At 43.6% G+C, this 21,087-nt stretch overlaps 1 protein-coding gene across 1 annotated transcript in view; it reads right to left on the reverse strand.

Moving 5' to 3' along the window:
- Window positions 1-21,087, reverse strand: part of KALRN (kalirin RhoGEF kinase) — a 1,371,746-nt gene that overhangs the window by 596,265 nt on the left and 754,394 nt on the right. The window lies entirely within an intron of this gene.

The raw sequence follows: 21,087 nt of genomic DNA on the forward strand, positions 1-21,087 counted from the left end.
TATCAAAAAAGGCTGAACTGTAGCTGTCTATCTGCTCCATAAGCTGGACACGCTGTATTCACCTTTCTCCCAGTATGCCTGACCCGACCCACCCCACTTTACTCTTTAATTAAACTATTTTTTTTTAATTATTATTTTTATTGGATTTTAAAGATACATCAAAAACAAAGAGAGTACAGCATAATAAAATACACAAAGCTGAGTTCAAGTCTTAGTGTTAGTCTGAAGTTGAAAGAAAAAGGTCTAAAGATTTCCATTTTTGAAGGCTAGTGTTATGTCCAACGATAGAATTTACTGCAGTCTGCTCGTATGTTTTGTGTAGGAGAACCCAGTTCCACCAAACCACTATTCTATATGCATACAGGCTTCTTTATGCATGGCTGGGCAGTTCACATGGCCACAGTAGTCATGCAACTCATGCAAGCCATTTAATGCAACTCATGCAACTTGAATCTTAATAACTAGTTCTGAATGTGTGAATGCCGCTCTATGCTACTTGCCTCTGCTTATCTTTAAATTTGATTTTCTCCAGATTATCCATACCTGCCCAGGCATGAGGGGGTGGGGGCTGGATCACTAAGGCCCCGATGTTCAAAAGTAAATGCAGGCACTAGAAGCCATTAGCGCCGTACTAGCACCCGTGTTTACCAGGGCAGAATGATCAGAGGGGTCAAGTGCAGCCAACAATGAGCACGCCAGACCTTAGCATAGATAGCATGCAAATGTAGTCAAGCTTTTTTCAGTGAGGTCATTTTGTATTCCTCCCCAATAATCAGAAAAGAGCACCTGAAACAAAGGTGCCTTACCACTGTAAAAAAAAATAATGCCTGATCTGAGCAGGCATTAGGGCAGTGGTTCCCAAATCTGGTGCTGGAGGCACCCCAGCCAGTTAGGTTTTCAAGACATCCACATTGACCTGGATTGGCCACTGTTGGAGACAGGGTGCTGGGCTAGATGGACCTTTGGTCTGTCCCAGAGCGGTGATGCTTATGTCTTATGAATATTCATAAGAGAGATTGGCATGCAATGGAGGCAGTGCATGCAAATCTCTCTTATGAATGTTTAGGTGGTGGGGCTAGTTCTGGGCAAGACTTCTACGGTCTGTGTCCTGAAAATGGCAGATACAAATCAAGGTAAGGTATACACAAGAAGTAGCACATATGAGTTTATCTTGTTGGGCAGACTAGATGGATCGTGCAGGTCTTTTTCTGCCGTCATCTACTATGTTACTATGTTCATTGGGGATAACCTGAAAACCTGACTGGCTGGGGTGCCTCCAGGACCAGATTTGGGAACCACTGCATTAGGGTGTTGGAAGAGAGAATTTCCCATGATTGTCTCAGGCTTCTCTCATGATTCTTTCTGCAAAATCTATCTGTTTTGATTGCTTTTGGAAGCAGAAGGAAGCCAGTGCAAGCCCTTGAGTGCCAGTTGTGAGAAACAGCAGACCAGAACCTGAAGCACACATTGGCGTTCTTGTCCTGCATCTAAATTTAAAGCGCCCATGCTTAAAAAACAACAACAACAATAAATCACACATTGGCGTCTCTTACTTGCTTCTAAATATAAGCATCCGGAACAAAAAAATTAAAAAATGCTTATATTTAGGCTGCAGAAAACAGACACCAATGTATATTTCACATTCAGGTTTTTCAGGTGCATGCGCATAGGAGCTGCGCTTACCGCTGAACTCTTCACATGCGCCAAGCACAATCTTCCCGCTGAAGTCCCTGATGCTCAAAGCTATGAGCGTGCCTCTATTTGCATCTTAGCGTTGAGCATTATGGCGTTGTTATGGCACTATTTTTATGGCGCTATTCAGAATAGCGCCGGAGTTTTGATCGTCTGTCCCTAAAGTATCTATGGCCATAACTGAGCCTAGGCACTCACTATGCAAGAGCAAACATCCCCTTTCTTGTGCTGGTGAGGTGTTACCATTACTGCTGTGATGAACTTTCTCCCCTCCAATATTTCTATCTAGTTATTTAGATTTAACTCTCACCTTTTCTAGTAGTAGCTGAAGCCAAGTTTCATTAAGGTACATTTGCTATTCCCACAGGGCTTAAATAATCTAAGAGGTGAATTTCCAAGGAGTTATTCGGGCAGGAGAGAACATACCCAGATACTGCCACTGACTATCCGGGCAGACCGCCATGGCTGTGGCATAACCAGATGTTCAGTTTTGAATGGGACTAAGCCCAAAGTGGGTGGGCATAAAAGTTTGCAATTCCCAAGCCCAACTCAAACCTGTTAATACCTCAGTTGGCTGGGATCCCCAAGCCACACCAGGGGAATAGGTCCTCCTCTGGTGGCCAGAAACTGCCCTATACTCACAGTAGACAGCACTTTCCAGCTGCACCGCCCTCCCTCCGTACATGCTCAGTTGCTGTGTATGCATAAAAGCCAAGCATGTAAAGGGAGGGGGGCCCACAGCGGTGGCAACACACAGAAAGTGCCACCTACTGTGAGGGTACTGCAGTTCTGGCTAATATTTACATAAGTATTGCCATACTGTGAAAGACCAAAGGTCCATCAAGCCCAGCATCCTGTTTCCAACAGTGGCCAATCCAGATCACAAATACCTGGCAAGATCCCAAAAAAGTAGAAAACATTTTATACTGCTTATCCCAGAAATAGTGGATTTTCCCCACATCCATTTAATAACGGTCTATGGACTTTTCCTTTAGGAAGCTGTCCAAACTTTTTTTAAACTCCGCTAAGCTAACCACCTTTACCACATTATCTGGCAACGAATTCCAGAGTTTAATTACACGTTGAGTGAAGAAATATTTTCTCCGATTCGTTTTAAATTTACTACATTGTAGCTTCATCGCATGCCCCCTAGTCCTAGTATTTTTGGAAAGCGTGAACAGACGCTTCACATCTACCCGTTCAACTCCACTCATTATTTTATAGACCTCTAACATATCTTCCTTCAGCCGCCTTTTCTCCAAGCTGAAGAGCCCTAGCCGCTTTAGCCTTTCCTCATAGGGAAGTTGTCCCATCCCCATTATCATTTTCGTCGCCCTTCTCTGCGGTGATAACCGGCTATTTCACGTTGACTATTAGTGCTTAGCTGGCTAAGTCCTGGCTGGTTAAATAGTGCTGAGTATCGAGCCCTGTGAGTTTAACAGAGGGACACAGACTGCAAGCAAAGACAATCCCCAGCTGCCCTCACTGATTCACAACACACAACCATTTGAGTTTTCAGTTTCAGTTTTGGCTTTGGCTGAAACCAGGTAGTTTCGGCTGCAGTTTCGGTTCTGGCCAAACGTTTTCAGGCAGTTTTGGTGGTAGTTTCAGTTTTGCCAAAACTGAAAAAAGCAGTTTCGATCGGCCTCTATGCTGTATACCTTGGGGAGAGGAGGTGCTGTTGCTATGGCTAGCAGGGATCTCCAAGCCCCACCAGTGGAAGAGGTCCTCCTTTGGCGGCCAGAACTGCCCTATGCTTTCCGTGGGCTGCCACCGCATCGGCCCCCTCTTGCATGCTTGTTTTTTGCGCATGCACAGAACTGACCATGTGCGGAGGGGGGGGGGCAGGCAGTGCAGTGATCTATGGAAAGTGTTGCCAACTGTGAGTGTGGGGCAGTTTCTGGCCACCAAAGGGAGGACCTCTCTGCTGGTGTGGCTTGGGGTCCCTTATAGCCATACAGCTAGAAGACATGAATAGGAAGTTATAGAAGGTAGAACCAACATCAGGAAATATTTTTTTCACAGAAAGGATAAGTACATAAGTATTGCCATACAGGGACAGACCAAAGGTCCATCGAGCCCAGCATCCTGTTTCTAATAGTCGCCAATCCAGGTCACAAGCACCTGGCAAGATCCCAAAACAGTACAATACATTTTATGCTGCTTATCCTAGAAATCAGCAGTGGATTATCCTCAAGTCCATTGTAATAATGGTCTATGGACTTTTCCTTTAGGAAGCCAGACAAACCTTTTTTAAACCCCGCTAAGCTAACAACTTTTACTGCATTCTCTGGCAACGAATTCCAGAGTTTAATTACGTGTTGAGTGAAGAAATGGATGCGTGAATTAAAAAGGAGCAGAATATACCCAGTGGATTCCTGAAAAAAAGGAGACATAAAGTAGCATAGAACACTTCAGCTATGTAATTACTTTTGCACTTCTAAAAATCATGGGGAAAGTAACCTGTGTTGCACAGCAAGTATAGCGCCAACAACACAAGCATGAGGAAAGTAATTTGCACTGTGCAGCAAGTACAACCCCAACAACCCTTCCTAGGAGAACTGCTGCTTTCAAACAGCTCTTCCCCTCTTCCCTCCTGATCTAAAACACAGAGAGTCAATGTAGATACATAAAACATACTCACACATAGATACATATACAGGACACACTGGCACACAAACACACACTTACACAGACACACACATATATACATAAAGGCATACATACGCATACATACACACAGTCACACATACACTCAAATACATTAGTATACATAGATACATGTACAACACAGAGACACAAATACACACATACATCCACCAAGTAACACAGATACACAGAGACACAAACACATATACATACATACACACACACAAACAAACAAACAAACACAGATAGACATATACCTAAACACATGAATATGCACAGATATACATACAACACAGAGACACACATACACACCTGGATTAAGAGTGAGGTTCATTACTGTCACTGTATGAGCAGGAGAGTAGAATGCCTTGTACCACCCGGTAGCACCGCATGCCAGAAAATAAAAAGTATTTTCTGGCATGCGTAGGGGACGTGCACCAAAAATGAAATAACCGCCCGGGCCATAATCCCAAACTGACTCGCGTTGGGTGCATGTAGGTACCTATGAGGCTTAGTAAAAGGGAAGGGAACTGGGACTTGATATACTGCCTTTCTGTGGTATTTTGCAACTACATTCAAAGTGGTTTACATATATTCAGGTACTTATTTTGTGCCAGGGGCAATGGAGGGTTAAGTGACTTGCCCAGAGTCACAAGGAGCTGCAGTGGGAATTGAACCCAGTTCCCCAGGATCAGAGTCCGCTGCACTAACCACTAGGCTACTCCTCCACTAGCAACATTCCATGTAGAAGCCTGCCCTTGCAGATCAGTAACGCGGCTGCGCAGGCTTCTGTTTCTATGAGTCTGACATCCTGCACGTAAGTGCAGGACGTCAGACTCACAGAAACAGAAGCCTGCAAGGCTGATCTGCAAGGGCAGGCTTCTACATAGAATGTTGCTAGTGGAATAGCAACATTCCATGTAGAATCTCAAATAGGGAAAGGGAAATGGGACTTGATATACTGCCTTTCTGAGGTTTTTGCAACTACATTCAAAGCAGTTTACATATATTCAGGTACTTATTTTGTACCAGGGGCAATGGAGGGTTAAGTGCCTTGCCCACAGTCACAAGGAGCTGGAGTGGGAATCGAACCCAGTTCCCCAGGCTCAAAGTCTGCTGCACTAACCACTAGGCTACTGCTCCATTACAAATTACAAACCATGACAGACAGATCACACTGAACAGTCACATCAAAAACTGGAAAAGAAAGACATCCTTAGAAGGCAGACCTAGAAATGAAAAATAAAGAGGAAATACCATTTCAATCTAAGGTTACAATTTTGTTGAGAGATCCAATAACAGACTTGAGCATCCGAATCCGCAGAAATCATTTTTCTGCTAATCTCGTTGGTGGTAGCTGGACGTTTTTAACACACAGCTTTCTAGTAATTTACTAGAACCTATGTCCACCCCATATTTCATTTGTGCCAACAGAAGCTGAACAGAAATCGTGGTTCCCGGTAACAAGAGGTGAAGTATTGGATCACTCTCACTTACTCTCAGAAGTCGCTGGAGGATGAGAAGTGCTTTTGTCCTGAATTTGACGAATGATGGCGGTGGGCAGCAAGAGAAGAAGGGGAATAAATTTGAGCAGAAAAGCAATGGAAATAAAATATGCTTCCATAGCACAGAGAGCTAGAGGGTACACTGCAAAGATTACGGGCCTGATTTACTAAGGTTTTTCTCACACTCTCTGTAATGACGTCTACCATTAGTCAACCAAGACTATTCCTGTGAAAAGCCCCCGTTTACTCTTCAAAGTTGACTGGGTGTATAAAGATCTCATGTTTTCTTTAATCATAATATTAATACAATATTGATTTAGTCTAATATCTAGACTAGAGGGTCCACTAAAGCAGAAAACAGAAAAGGGAATTATTTCTCTGAAACGTATGTTTTGACGACTACTCTGTATATAAGAGTTGTCTCATCTTTAAGTTGATGGTCTTACCTCTTGGCTTTTTGTTCAGCCTTGGGAGATAGGAATGTACTTATAACCACTAATCATCATTCTTTTGCCGTGAATACGCAAAGAAACATCATAAATGTCCAAGCCTAGCAAATGATTGTATATATACTATCAAACAATGGACCTTAAAGAATTATTTAAAGCTGAACACACAAAAAAAAACTAAGATCCTGTAGTTCAGTAATATTCTGGATGTAGTACCCACAGATTTGTCTCTTTATTCAGGAATAACTCCCAGCCGATACAACATTGAAGGTTATTTAAGACTCTGCTCTAACTATGGAGCCACGGGTGAAAAGATTATTTGGGACTGTAATTTTCAAATTGAGACATCATTGCTTTATTAGATCTTATTTTTCTGAGAATCATTTTAGATTGCTAGTCCAGTCGTTGAAACTACCTCACGTCAACTGCTGTAATGTTCTGTATTTGTGAATTTCTGTGAAGATGGTTAAAAACTCTAGCTTCTGCAAAATACTGCTGCTAAACTGATCTTTAGGGCTAGGAAATATGACAGAATTACTCCCCTGTTGATGAGGTTACACACAGGTTGCTAATCCAAGCTTGGGTTCTTTTTAAAGCAGTTTAAAATTTTTTAAATGCTCCAAGGTTTTAGTCCAAAGTATTTTTTTATTCTAATCCAATGTGACCATTCGTATTCTGCTTAACCAAATTAACGCTTATGTTTACCAAGGTGCGCTATGTATGCGTTAGCGTTTTTAACTTGCGTAAATGGTTTATGCACATTAAACGCCAACATGCCCATAGAAATGTATAGATGCATTAGCATTTAACGCGCCTTAAATTTAAAGGTGCATTAGAAATGCTAACGCACCTTAGTAAACATACCCCCAAGGCTCATGACAGATCACAAAAAGATAAGAGATTGGACTATAGTCCCGAGACGACATTGATCGTATTAAAAATACAAAAACATTAAAATCATAGAAATTAACTACTTATTAAGTACTATTTAAGCAAGTAAGATTTCAATAGACACCTCAAAATGTTATATTAGTCAACTGCTCTAAGAGTACACACTAACCAATTCCATAAGTAAGGCCCTCTGCCTACAATCGATCTGCGTCTTGTTGTAGAGTTTTGGCACAAATAATTTGATGGAATTGTTAAAAGTATTTCCTGTGATGAGAATTTCCTGTCTGAGGAACTGAGAGAAATTGTTGTGCAAAGATAGTCAGGTGCCAGGCATATAAAATTTTGAACATAAACTCTAGAAGCTTAACATGAATTCTAGCTTGTGTGGCCTAGTGGTTAGGGTGGTGGACTTTGGTCCTGGGGAACTGAGGAACTGAGTTCAATTCCCACTTCAGGCACAGGCAGCTCCTTGTGACTCTGAGCAAGTCATAACCCTCCATTGCCCTATGTAAGCCGCATTGAGCCTGCCATGAGTGGGAAAGTGCAGGGTACAAATGTAACAAAAATAAAATAGATACTATTTGAGATTCTACATGGAATGTTGCTACTATTGGAGATTCTACATGGAATGTTGCTATTCCACTAGCAACATTCCATGTAGAAGCCTGCACGGCCATATTGGTGATCTGCAAGGGCCAACTTCTACATGGAATGTTGCTAGTGGGACTCTGGGCAAGTCACTTAACCCTCCATTGCCCCATGTAAGCCGCATTGAGCCTGCCATGAGTGGGAAAGCGCGGGGTACAAATGTAAAAAAAAAATATATATATATATATATACGGAGCCAATGTAATCTTAAAAGAAATGAATCAGCATAATCAGTAGATTCCCCCCCCCCCCCCCAAAAAAAAAAAAAAACAATTTGGCAGCTGCGTTCTGCACAATTTGGAGTCTATGTAGCTTTTGATCAGGAATGCCCAGCAAAACAATATTGTAGTAATCCAGTTGAGTCCTAATAATAGCTTACAATACTATTTGCAGTTGAAGTGGGTCCAGAAATGGTTTAATTCTATGTAATAGTTTTAAATTGGCAAAACTTTTTTATAATAATTCCATTTATGTTTTTCCATACTCAAGTTTGAGTCTACTGTCACTCTGAGTGTCTTAATATCTGAACGGAGAGAGAGTTCAGAGTTAGCTAATCTTAAATTCATCGCTGGCATATCGACTTCCTGTCCTTCCACCCAAAGAATATTAGTTTTATCGGGGTTAATTTTTAATCCATTAACTAACATCCATTGGTGAATTTTTTTCAAACACCAAATTCATAAAACAAAAGTCCCCAATAAAGTATGTTCAGTTGGAAATAAGACAGAGATATCATCTTCATAGAAATATCAGGAAATCCCAAAGGGACCTAGCACTTTATTTAATCATAAGAAAATAGGAACATAAGTGTTGGTATACAGGAACAGAATGAAGATCCATCAAGCCCAGCATCCTGTTTCCAACAGTGGCTAATCCAGGTCACAAGTACCTGGCAAGATCCCCAAACAGTACAATGCATTTTATGTTGCTTATCCCAGAAATAAGCAGTAGATTTTCCCAAGTCCATCTTAATAATGGCTTATGGACTTTTCTTTTAGGAAATTGTCCACTCAAGTAAACATTAAATAGAGTAGGAAATAGGGGGGGGGGGGAGCCTTGTGGAACACCCTGAGACATATTCCATGACTTTGAAACATGTTTATTCCAGGAAGCAATTCTTGTATCTAAATTAAGGAAGTGGCATCATTGTTTGCTTGAAATCCCTTCCATTAGAGTAATTTAAGCAAATTTTTGATTCTTCTTTCCAAATCCAAGCAACTAAGCTTTTGGAATGGTATTCCTTTTCTCGTAAGCAGTGCAGTTTTTCTAGTGAAAACGGTGCCGATACTCAAATGCCAGGCCACCCTTCAGGGGTGGGATGACCACTGGGGGACCCACCCAGGCCCCTTGCAACCAGTCACAGAATCTATGACAAGGCAGAATTGGTGTGTAGAGCCTGAGCTCTTTCATTAAAACTTGGGCACCACAGGTCAATTTTAGCAGACAATAGAAAGGGTGCCGGTACTCAGTACCCCCAAGTACCCCCTCAAAAAAAGCCCTGCTCGTAAGACAAATTTCTTCTTACTTGAGTTTTTGTCATACTCTGAAAACATTTTATTTTGCAAAGTATTATGCCAATGATAACTAAGTATTGTTTCTGTATTTGCATTTGTTTTAATTTTGTAGCTCCTGGTGTATTCACCAGTCTCCGTTCATAATTGGATGTTGTTTAGAGCCTAGGAATCGGGTGACTAATAAATACAGCAACTATAATATAATAGAATTCAATAGATTTGTTGTCTTCCTTTACTGGGTAGATGAGTATAGAATCTCTCATACATAATCTAACAGCCAGTTCAGGGACAGACTGACCATTCGGGCAACTGGGCAATGCCCGAGGGCCCAGAAGCTCTAGGGGGCCCAGAGGCTCTGCCTGGATGCCTGGCGTGCCGCTGGTGCTCTAGTGGCCTCAGCAGGGGGGAACATGTTCTTTCCTGCCCAGTCCGCTGGGCTGCTGCTATTCCCCCCGCCCGGCACCACCGTATTTTAAAAATGGCGGCTGAGACTCTCTGCAAAGTCTTGCAAGACTGTCGAGACCCACAAGACTACAGTGGGAAGTCCTGGCCACCATTTTGAAAACACGGTAGCGCCAGCGGGCAGGGGAATAGCAGCAGTACAGCAGGCAGGAAAGAAAATGCCCCCCCTGCAGAGGCCACCAGACTACCAGGACTCCTCAGGTAGGACCAGGGAAGCGGGGGCTTCGGCTGTGGCGGCAGGCGTGGCAGGGGGGTGTTGTGCAGCGACCCGGTGGGAGGCCCAGACCACCCTCAGTGCGCCTCTGACCCAGTCACTTTCCCTCCCCCATCCCCAAAGCTTTCCGTTCAAACTTGGTAATAAGCTAAACAGCTCCCAGTGTGAGTGAGGCGATTGCCCAACATCCACTTGCATACATCCCACTGGCCTCCCAATGTGGAGGCAAGGACAGGAGGTGTTGACAGCAACCTTTCCTCAAGGCACCATCATCAGACTCACATTTGCCATCTCCAGATGAATGGAAAATTTACAAATAGTAAAGTTATCAATAGAAATCAAACAAAATAAAACACGGAAAAGAAAATAAGATGATACCTTTTTTATTGGACATAACTTAATACATTTCTTGATTAGCTTTTGAAGGTTGCCCTTCTTCTTCAGATCGGAAATAAGCAAATGTGGTAGCAGATAGTATATATAAGTGAAACATCCAAGCATTATTTTGACAGGATGGGAGGGTGGGGGTGGGTAGGAGGTATGCATGGGGACATCAAAGCATTTCATTGATATTCTAATAGGGATGGGTGGTGATAAACAGAGAAATACAATTTTATAGTTTATAATGGGCTAGAAAACCCAGATCTTTGTTAAGTCCTGTCTGTTAGGTGTCAAAATATTCAATCATTCTGACTTCAAAGCTAATCAAGAAATGTATTAAGTTATGTCCAATAAAAAAGGTATCATCATGTTTTATTTTGTTTGATCTCGATTGATAACCTTAAGAGTGGACTAACACGGCTACCATACCTCTCTACAAATAGTAAAGAAATGAGATGCAAAAATCAGTTCTGGGCCAACAATGACAACAAAGTTACTTGGAGTGAGAGATTACAGCTGGAGTCAAGAAGGAAAATTGTGGATACAAATTGCAGCGCGCAAGAGACTTCTTGCCAAGGAGGAGTAACTCAGTCTTAAAAACATTCATTTGCCAGAAGTTCCGACAAAGACAAAAACTTGATTTTTCAAAGCAAGCAGGGCCGGTCTTAGCAATTGCGGGGCCCTGTGCAGACCAGCTCAGTGGGGCCCACGCCCACACCCGCCACCATAAGCCATAATTTATCAGAGTTTAAAAGGAAGTTTAGAGCTCTCAGAACCCCACCTCACCCCGTACCTTGATACGAATCCATCCACCATGTTTCAGTAGAGAGTGACAAACAATGGCGGCGATTTTCCTATCCTGTCAGCTGCTGAGCCCAGAGCCTCCTTGCTGCTGCGTCCTGCCCTTGTGGAAGCAGGAAGTGACATCAAAAGGGGGCGGGACACAGCAGCGAGGAGGCTCTGGGCTCGGCGCAGCTGATGGGATATGAAAATCGCTGCCACTGCTTGATGATCTTTACTGAAATGTGGATGCATATTAAGATACGTAGCAGGGAGGTGTTCCAAGACAGCAGGGCAGACGTACCAGAGATGGGGGGCCCCTAGGAACGCGGGGCTCTGTGCGACCACCCATGTCGCCCCTGCCTAAGACCAGCCCTGAAAGCAAGTGTATAGATGTTGAAGTACAGGATTCTTCCTCTTTAACATCAGCAAAATTCGCCCTTTCCTCTCTGAACACAACACCCGAACTCTCGTCCACGCTCTCATTACCTCTCGCCTGGACTACTGCAACTTACTCCTCACTGGCCTCCCACTTAGCCATCTATCCCCCCTTCAATCTGTTCAGAACTCTGCTGCACGTCTCATATTCCGCCAGAACCGATATACTCATATCACCCCTCTCCTCAGGTCACTTCACTGGCTTCCGATCAGATACCGCATACAGTTCAAGCTTCTCCTTCTTACCTACAAATGCACTCAGTCTGCTGCCCCTCACTATCTTTCTACCCTCATCTCCCCTTACGTTCCCGCCCGTAACCTCCGTTCACAGGATAAATCCCTCCTTTCAGTACCCTTCTCCACCACCGCCAACTCCAGGCTCCGCTCATTCTGCCTCGCCTCACCCTATGCTTGGAACAACCTTCCTGAGCCCTTACGCCAAGCCCCCTCCCTGCCCGTCTTCAAGTCTTTACTTAAAGCCCACCTCTTCAATGCTGCGTTCGGCACCTAACCATTACCGTTCAGTGAATCCAGACTGCCCCAATTTGACTGCCCCTATCGGACCGACCGTTCACTTGTCTATTAGATTGTAAGCTCTTTGAGCAGGGACTGTCTCTCTTTGTTAAATTGTGCAGCGCTGCGTAACCCTAGTAGCGCTCTAGAAATGTTAAGTAGTAGTAGTAGTATTACATATAGCAGTGATTTAACCTGAGCTGAGATTGTGATGTCATAATGCCTCATTCCACCAATGCCTAAGAGCCAGCCTCATCAGTGATGTCACAATGGCTTGATTGTCCTATATTTGTCTCACTCTTATCTATTAGATTGTAAGCTCTTTGAGCAGGGACTGTCTCTCTTTGTTAAATTGTACAGCGCTGCGTAACCCTAGTAGCGCTCTAGAAATGTTAAGTAGTAGTAGTATTACATATAGCAGTGATTTAACCAGAGCTGAGATTGTGATGTCATAATGCCTCATTCCACCAATGCCTAAGAGCCAACCTCATCAGTGATGTCACAATGGCTTGATTGTCCTATATTTGTCTCACTCTTATCTATTAGATTGTAAGCTCTTTGAGCAGGGACTGTCTCTCTTTGTTAAATTGTACAGCGCTGCGTAACCCTAGTAGCGCTCTAGAAATGTTAAATGTTAAGTAGTAGATTTCAAAGTGATAATACTCAACTGTACACTTCTAATTCAATCTAACAACAGGTTATATATGTCATATCTCCCCTCCGGAGCCTTTTTTTCCCCAAAGTATACATATTGAGATTATTAAGTCTTTCTCCACACACGTTATCTCCTGAGGAGCCCTGACTTGTCTCTTTGTGTCTATAGATCTGTTCTTCTGTGTATCTATTATTGCTTTTGAGATCCCTAGCTAATTTCATTTTCTTGTAAACCACTTCCGTGAAAAGCAGTATATCAAGTTCAATAAACCATAAAGCATAAAGATTGTTAGCTGAGACTGAGTGATGAAATGAATTGTTCAGTGTAAAGGACGCAGCCCCAAGGACTGAGGCTTGGTAGGGAACACCATAGAGAAGGAATTGATAGATGGAAAAGAAATCACTGGAATGAGAGCGGCAGCACTCACTTGGATTCAAATGGAAGACAGAAATGCATGAAACAGACCCTAGCGTAGGGGTCCTTTTACCAAGCTGCAGGAAAAAGGGTCCTGCGGTAGCAGCAGGGGTCGTGTTTCTCGTGCACCAGGGTCCTTTTTACTGCAGTGGGTAAAACGCCCCCCCCAAAAAATGACCATGCAGTAAGATAACCCTTACCTTGTGGCCTTGCAGGGGGAGCACTTACTGCCACCCATTGAGGTGGTGGTAAGGGCTCCCGCAGTAACCCGATGGTGACCGGGCAGGGTGCAGTGATGCCCAATTACCGCCGGATTAGCGCCACACTAGAGAAAAAATATTTCCTGAAGAGCCAGAACCGGTGTGCGCTCCAGCCGGAAATACCGCCGGCAGCCGCGTTGGCTTTACTGCTGCTTAGAAAAAGTACCCCATAATGTTGAAAGTGGCCCATTTGAATGAAAGACCAAGACAGTCCCTCAGGAATCTCTCTCCAGTTTTGTTTAGTCAATTTCTTCAGCCACTTGGTGGTAAGTCTGGACCGTAGATGAAATTCAGATTTCTCTACTTGGTGTGGGTCCCATGGAGGATACTTCCCAAACCCTGAATGAGTGTTTCTTAAACATGAGTGCTGATAGACTCTTTAATCTAACCAGATGAAATTCAGTCTCTTCTAGATAAATATGTATGCCTTCATTGTACTTTAGATGTTTGTCCGGACTATCTTCTGAAAAAGTCACTTCCTCAGTTCATATTGTGGTCAACCATTTGGCTGTGTAATTACTCTCTAAAGGCCAATTTTATTGACACTGATTCCCAAAAATCAAACAGCTAATCTGGCTGATCTAATTATATAGACCTATCACCAGCATTTTGCTTTTCGTAAATATTGTGAAGGGTTTTGTGGCCACTCAATGAAATACTTACTTGGAAATGTATGACATTTAGAACCCTTCACACCTAGATTTTGGGAGTGGTTTCAGTACAGAAACACTGTTGGTTTCACTGTTATCTGAAGCCTGAGCTTTAATACCCAAAGGGCCAACAATCTACACTTATGCAATTTGACCTGATTTTGATCTAGTGCAGTGATTTTCAACCAGTGTGCCACGGCGCATCGGTTTGCCGTGGATGGTCTGCAGGTGTGCCATGAGACTCAGTGACTGCGGTGGCAGGTAGAGGTCCCCAAGCCCCATCAGCTGAAGATGGCCCTGAAGGCGCCCAGAAGCTCCTAAGCAGACTTCGGCAGTCAGCAGCTGCTTGCTGATCTGCTGATGCTGGTACTTTGCGCATGCTTAGTTTTCGCCAAAAATTGTTTTTCTTCTGTGGGTCCGCTGGATTTTTCTTCCTTTTTTTTTTTCCTCATTTCTTAGGAGCTCTTAAATTTTATCTTGCCTTTATCAAACAATATTATATAGTGTCTTTTTTTTAAAGTTGTGTATATGGGGGGAGAGCAACTCGAGGGGGTAGGGCAGGGTGAGAAGAGGGTGGAGAGGACATATATACTTAAAAAAACTCATGGTGTGCCTTGACAATTTTAGCACCGTGTCAGTGTGCCGTGAGATGAAAAAGGTTGACAATCTCTGATCTAGTGAGTCGTTTGCCGTTAAATAACATTATAGCTTGAACTTTAGTTCTCTAGTGGGATATATATGGGGTAACATTCAGCCTGCAGGGGTCAATGCTGACAGGTGCAGGCAGAATTAGCTCCAGATATCCAGTGCCAGACCTCGTCCAGGCACCAGCACAGAGCTTATGTGGGTCCCAGCTGATAAAAAACCGGGGCCTGCATAAGACAGCTGAATATTGGCTGGGACCCACATAAGTTATTTTTTTGTTATACCCACCCCATGATCCCCCTCCTGCCCCCCAATGTAGTCCCCCTCCTTCCCTTCCCCATTTCCCTAGCCTGCAACAGTCACAACCTCTTTCTGCCCCCAAAAGTCCCTCAACCCCCACCATGGTGGTCCTATGGGAGTGATGGCGGAAGGAGTGAAATCCACCTGCTCCTGCTCGTTGCAGCTGTCTGAATAAAATAGCTGCCACAACCCCTCATCCTTGTATAGTACCGTGAGCTGAACTATTGCGGTATTGATTACGGTGAAGTGAAAGGTTCACACCATATGGTTATGTTATGAACCTTATTTTGGTCCCCATTCATATGTCACTTTGCATGTTTTCGGAGATCCACTTTTTTTATATAACTATTTATAGTAGAATTGGAAATGGTGCAGCGAAGGGTCCACTAAAATGATAGCGGGGATGGGACGACTTCCCTATGAAGAAAGACTAAGGAGGCTAGGGCTATTCAGCTTGGAGAAGAGACGGCTGAGGAGAGACATGATAGAGGTATATAAAATAATGAGTGGAGTGGAACAGGTGGATGTGAAGCGTCTGTTCACGCTTTCCAAAAATACTAGGACTAGGGGGCATGCGATTAAACTACAGTGTAGTAAATTTAAAACAAATCGGAGAAAATGTTTCTTCACCCAATGCATAATTAAACTCTGGAATTCGTTGCTGGAGAATGTGGTGAAGGCAGTTAGCTTAGCAGAGTTTAAAAAGGGGTTAGACAGTTTCCTAAAGGACAAGTCCATAAACCACTACTAAACGGACTTGGGAAAAATCCACAATTCCAGGAATAACATGTATAGAATGTTTGTACGTTTGGGAAGCTTGCCAGGTGCCCTTGGCCTGGATTGGCCGCTGTCGTGGATAGGATGCTAGGCTCGATGGACCCTTGGTCTTTCCCAGTGTGGCATTACTTATGTACTTATATACTTGTACAAAGTGTCAGTAAGCCCAACACGGGTTTACCGAACGCTAAATCGGGACTACTGCCTGTCCAACGTGGCTGCTAGCATTAGTTTCACCCTGAGCATGTGCCATTTCCGGGGGAAAAAGAAACCCACCGGAAATGGCTTGCACAGCGGTAACCTTTCAGTAATCGGGCATTGCCGCGGGCTGCTTGGTTACCGCGGGAGCCCTTATCACCACCTCAATGGGTGGCAGTAAGGGTTTCCCGCCACATGGCCACCTGGTAAGAGTTCTCTTACCGCATGGGCATGTTTTTGAGGGCTTTTTTTACCTGCTGTGGTAAAAAGGCCCTGGCACACGGGAAAAATGGCCCCTGCCGCTAGCGCAGGGCCCTTTTTCTCACAGCTCGGTAAAAGGACTCCTCGATTATTTATATTTGCTGTTTGATTTATTTACTATGATCTGATTTTGATCTTGTTTACATATCTGTGTTCTCGTTTTGGTATGTTTTTATTTGATTTTGCGATACTTTTTTGTGGTTCTGTTTGTTTTAACATAAGCAGCCCTTGCCAGGCAAAACATGGCCGTGTTGAGCTGTGGTAAAAGCAGTTAGCTTAGCAGGATTAAAACAAAGGTTTGGATAATTTCCTAACAAAAAAAAAAATCCATAAACCATTAATAAGATGGACGGGAAAATCCACTACTTAGGTTTTTTCTGGACAAGCATCATAAAATCTGTTCTACTCTTTTGGTATATCGCCAGGTACGTGTGACCTGGATTGGCCACTGTTGGAAACAGGATACCGGGCTTGATGGACTTTCGGTCTGTCTCAGTATGGCAAGGCTTATGTTCTTATTTAATAAAGCACTTTGCTCTTTCTACCACTGTGTCTGCTCCAATGACCTTTTTTTCCTTTTGGAGTTTGCGGAACGCCTGCCTGTTTGTTTTCTGGGACCTTCCCCACTTAGCAATATGTCTTTCTCCCCCTGGAAAGATGTCCTCAGTTTTACTGATGGACACTTAAATGATCTCCTTCCACCAGAAGCCTTCTTTAAAGATGATGAGGTCTTTGAAGATTATCTCACCATTGGGAGGGTGCCATAAAGCTCAGCAAGAGAATGATAAGGATAGAATCGCACACATCCAGTCTTTTGGACTATTGCAGGTACAAGAGAATACCACAGGGACTAAGGATTGCAAAACAACTGAAGGTATGCTGGGTTGACTCTGGTTTTATGAAACAATGGGAAACAATCCTGAATAAAAGTTCATTTGATCTAATAATTTTAATTATACAAACAACAAAAAAAGACAGACGAAAAGGTAAAATATGATTTAGCTAAAGAGTTGCAGTTCCTGCATGATAATGAAACATGTTTTGATGTTTTATATAAAAAATATATAAAAATGTCGAATCATCTAAGAAAGATCTTAAAACGAGAGATGAGATGAACAAGATTATAAACAGGGTATAGTGTGTGTCCATGTCACAAAAAAGATAACGTTCGTTTTAGAAGATTCAAAGATCAAAGCCAAATGGCACAGATGAATAATTACTTCAATGAAAGAAACAGAGTACAAAATAAGAGAGGGATTACTAGCCCAAGAATTGACAAAGTCAATAAGAGAGTTAGGAGCAATTTCAATGAAATCATTGATCCCTCTGCCTCTGTCTACACCCCTCCCCTTGAGTTGGTATACCGGAACAGGCCTGTCAACTGGAGCAACTTCACTTCACAGTAGACAGTCCGTGGACAGTCCGTCCCAATACAGGGGGAGAGAATAGACACAATGGAGGGGGGAAAGGAGGGAGAGGGAGAAGAAGGGACAGGGTCTATCAACTACAATGTAGTCAATGTAAAACAAATTGGAGAAAAGTTTTCTTCACTCAATGTGTAATTAAACTCTGGAATTCCTTGCCAGAGAATGTGGTAAAGGCGGTTAGCTTAGCGGAGTTTTAAAAAGGTTTGGCCGGCTTCCTAAAGGGAAAGTCCATAGACCGTTATTAAATGGACTGGGGAAAATCCACTATTTCTGGGATAAGCAGTATAAAATGTTTTGTACATTTTTGGGATCTTGCCAGGTATTTGTGACCTGGATTGGCCACTGTTGGAAACACGATGCTGGGCTCGATGGACCTTGGGTCTTCCCCAGTATGGCAATACTTATGTACTTAGAGATTAGAACAGCCCATACAGGGCAATGCCATACTTAACATTTCAAAATAAAGTTTTACAGAAAGAGCTTTCCTTCATTTCTATCCTGTTATACAACGCCCTTAATACACGGGTCAAACTACACAAATTCATGAGAAAATCAAAATAATAGACTATTTTTCTACCCGGACTGCAAGCAACAATGATTTGTCTATTGGTAAAAGAAACAGTTTGGCAGCCTCCTGGAAATACTAACCCTGCAATACTTACATTTTGAATCACTAGTTTTAAAGGATGTAGAGAGATTGGAATTGCAAAGAAACAGAATTTGTTACAACTTTACCAAGGAAGAAAAGAAAGCCATTCATTCCTTAAGGGATGACACCAATTTGTGTGTATGACAGTTATAGATTTTTTTGTGTGTAAATTTGTGAGCCACTTAGGTATTGATGGTATATAAGTCAATAAACCATAACCATAAACCAGCAGATAAGGGTGGAGCAACAGTTGATATGGACACAGACAAATACATTGCTGAGGTCTTAAGACAACTCAATTATATCGGGTTTTACAGGAAACTAAGACGAGATCCTATCCCTACTATTAAGAAGGCGATCCAGTCACTTTTAAACATTGCACGAGCCCATGGTTTTCTGACCAGTAAAGAGATAAATAATCTTACTGTCACTAATCCAAAAACACCAACTATTTACATGCTTCCAAAAGTACATAAATCACTAGAATCTGCTGCCCCAGTTAGTCCAATTATGTCAGCCATTGGCTCCTTATTAGAACCACTTTCAGTCTCACAGACCACTTTTTGAAGACATTTGTCTCACGGATTCCCAGAAGTTAGAGACTCCACTACATCATCAACATTTTAGACAAAGTCTTATGTCAAGGGGCTATCATTCTGGCCACACGATGTTGAATCATTATATACTAATGTTCCACAAGAAGAAGTACTTGGCATCATAGCAGAAACACTGGCCCAAAGAGATTTCACGTTGAGGATCCCCTCCCAGTTCATTCTGGAACTAGCTACAATTGCACTTACAAAGAATGTTTTTTTATTATTATTTTTTATTTTCAAGGGATTTATTAACAGCAGATAAAGGGGACAGCTATGGGGACCACTGTGGCCCCCTCAATAGTGAATTTGTTTGTAGCTAGATTTGAAGAATTGTTTCTATCAATCATGAATTTGCACATCACACTGTGCTATGGAAACAATATATTGATGATATTTTATTGATATGGAAGGGTAGTGAAATACAGCTTAAAAGATTTTATGTATGGTTGAAAGGAAAAACCACAAATGTGGACTAACTGGATCCGCTATGGGAGAAAAAGTAAAAAAACAAAAAGTAGCGTGATCAATACGACACTTCCAAAAACACCAGCGAGGCGAGTGGTAAAAAGTGATTATTAATGAAAAAGACTCGACACAGAGCTGTGTTTCGGTGAACAATGCCTGCCTCAGGAGTCTGTATATTGTATAAGCCAAATCACTGAAGCTACATGGACATGAAAACCAATCAAGCCATTATAGTGATAGGTGAGGATGCCGAGCACTGAGTAGAAATAATCAATGAAACTGAAGGAAAAAACAAACACAAACTGCGCCAAACAGTAGAGGTGGAAAAGAATCTGGTTTTTAAGATGGATTTTAGCAATGAATCAGTATCATCCTACTATATAAATGAAGAGTGACCAATGCGCGGCACGTCACCTCCTACGCCCGCCCTCAAAAGCTGGAATTAGTCACACTAGGGCAGCCCAAGCCAGCGCTCCTGACTGGCTGCTACTGCTGCGGACGATCATTGCCGGCGGGGACAGAGAGCTGCGGGGACAGAGAGCTGCGGGTGACTGGCGAGCACCGGGCTGGGATGGTCTGACAGCGGTTCCGTGGCCGCCGCCGGCCCCCCATCCACCTGGGCCCTCTCTTTTGAATTTACAGCGCTTCACTTCTGAAAGCGCAGCAGACAGTGGCAGATCTCCTGCCTCCCTTCGGCCTTCCTTCCTGTTCCCTCACTCCCTGTGTCCCGCCCTCACCGAAGTTACGTCACACAAGGGCGGTACACACAGGGAGGGAAGGAAGCCTGAAGGGAGGTGATCTGCCGCTGTCTGCTGTGCTTTCGGAGGTGAGGCGCTATAACTTCAATGGAGAGGGCCGCCGGCGACCTTGGAGGGGGGGGGGGACCAGTGGCGGTGGTGGCAACCTCGGGAGGAGGGGCGGTGGTGAACTCAGAGGGAGGGAGACGCCCTGGAATTGGAAGGGAAGGGTCCTGAAACTGGGAGGGAGGGGCTTGTAACTCGGAGGGAGGGGGGCCTGGAACAGGGACAGAGGAAGGAAGGGTCCTGGAACTCGGAGGGAGGGAGGGCCTGGAACTTGGAGAGAGGGAGGGGGCCTGGAAATCAGAGGGAGGGGGCCTGGAACAGGGAGAGAGGGAGGGGCCAGGAACTCGGAGGGAGAGAGGGGGGCCTGTAACTCAGAGGGAGGGGGCCTGTAATTCGGAGGGAGGGGGGCCTGGAACTCAGAGGCTCTTTCTCTCTCAATTCACTCTCACTCTCTTTCACACAGACACACAAACACTTCGTCTCTATCTCTCTCTGAACTCACTTTCACACTCTCTCACACAGACACACACACACTCTCTCTCTCTCACACACACACACACACTCAGAATGGGACAGTGACACCGGGAATGTATCCCAGGCACGTTGCTCACACACACCACACAAACAGTGAACTCATTGAAGTCCAACAATAACGCACCATACCCCATATAGGTTACAGGAAGATGTATGGGGGGGGGGGGGGGCAGGCGACTCAAAAACGAGCCCTGCTTTGCTGCCTCAAACAACTCTGTCTCTCTCAACTCACTCTCACACACACTCTTCTCTCTCTTTCACACAGACACACACACACTTTGTCTCTCTCTCTCTAACACACACACACACACACACAC

Source organism: Microcaecilia unicolor, chromosome 7, assembly GCF_901765095.1.
Source record: "Microcaecilia unicolor chromosome 7, aMicUni1.1, whole genome shotgun sequence".
Classification (NCBI taxonomy): Eukaryota; Metazoa; Chordata; class Amphibia; order Gymnophiona; family Siphonopidae; genus Microcaecilia; species Microcaecilia unicolor.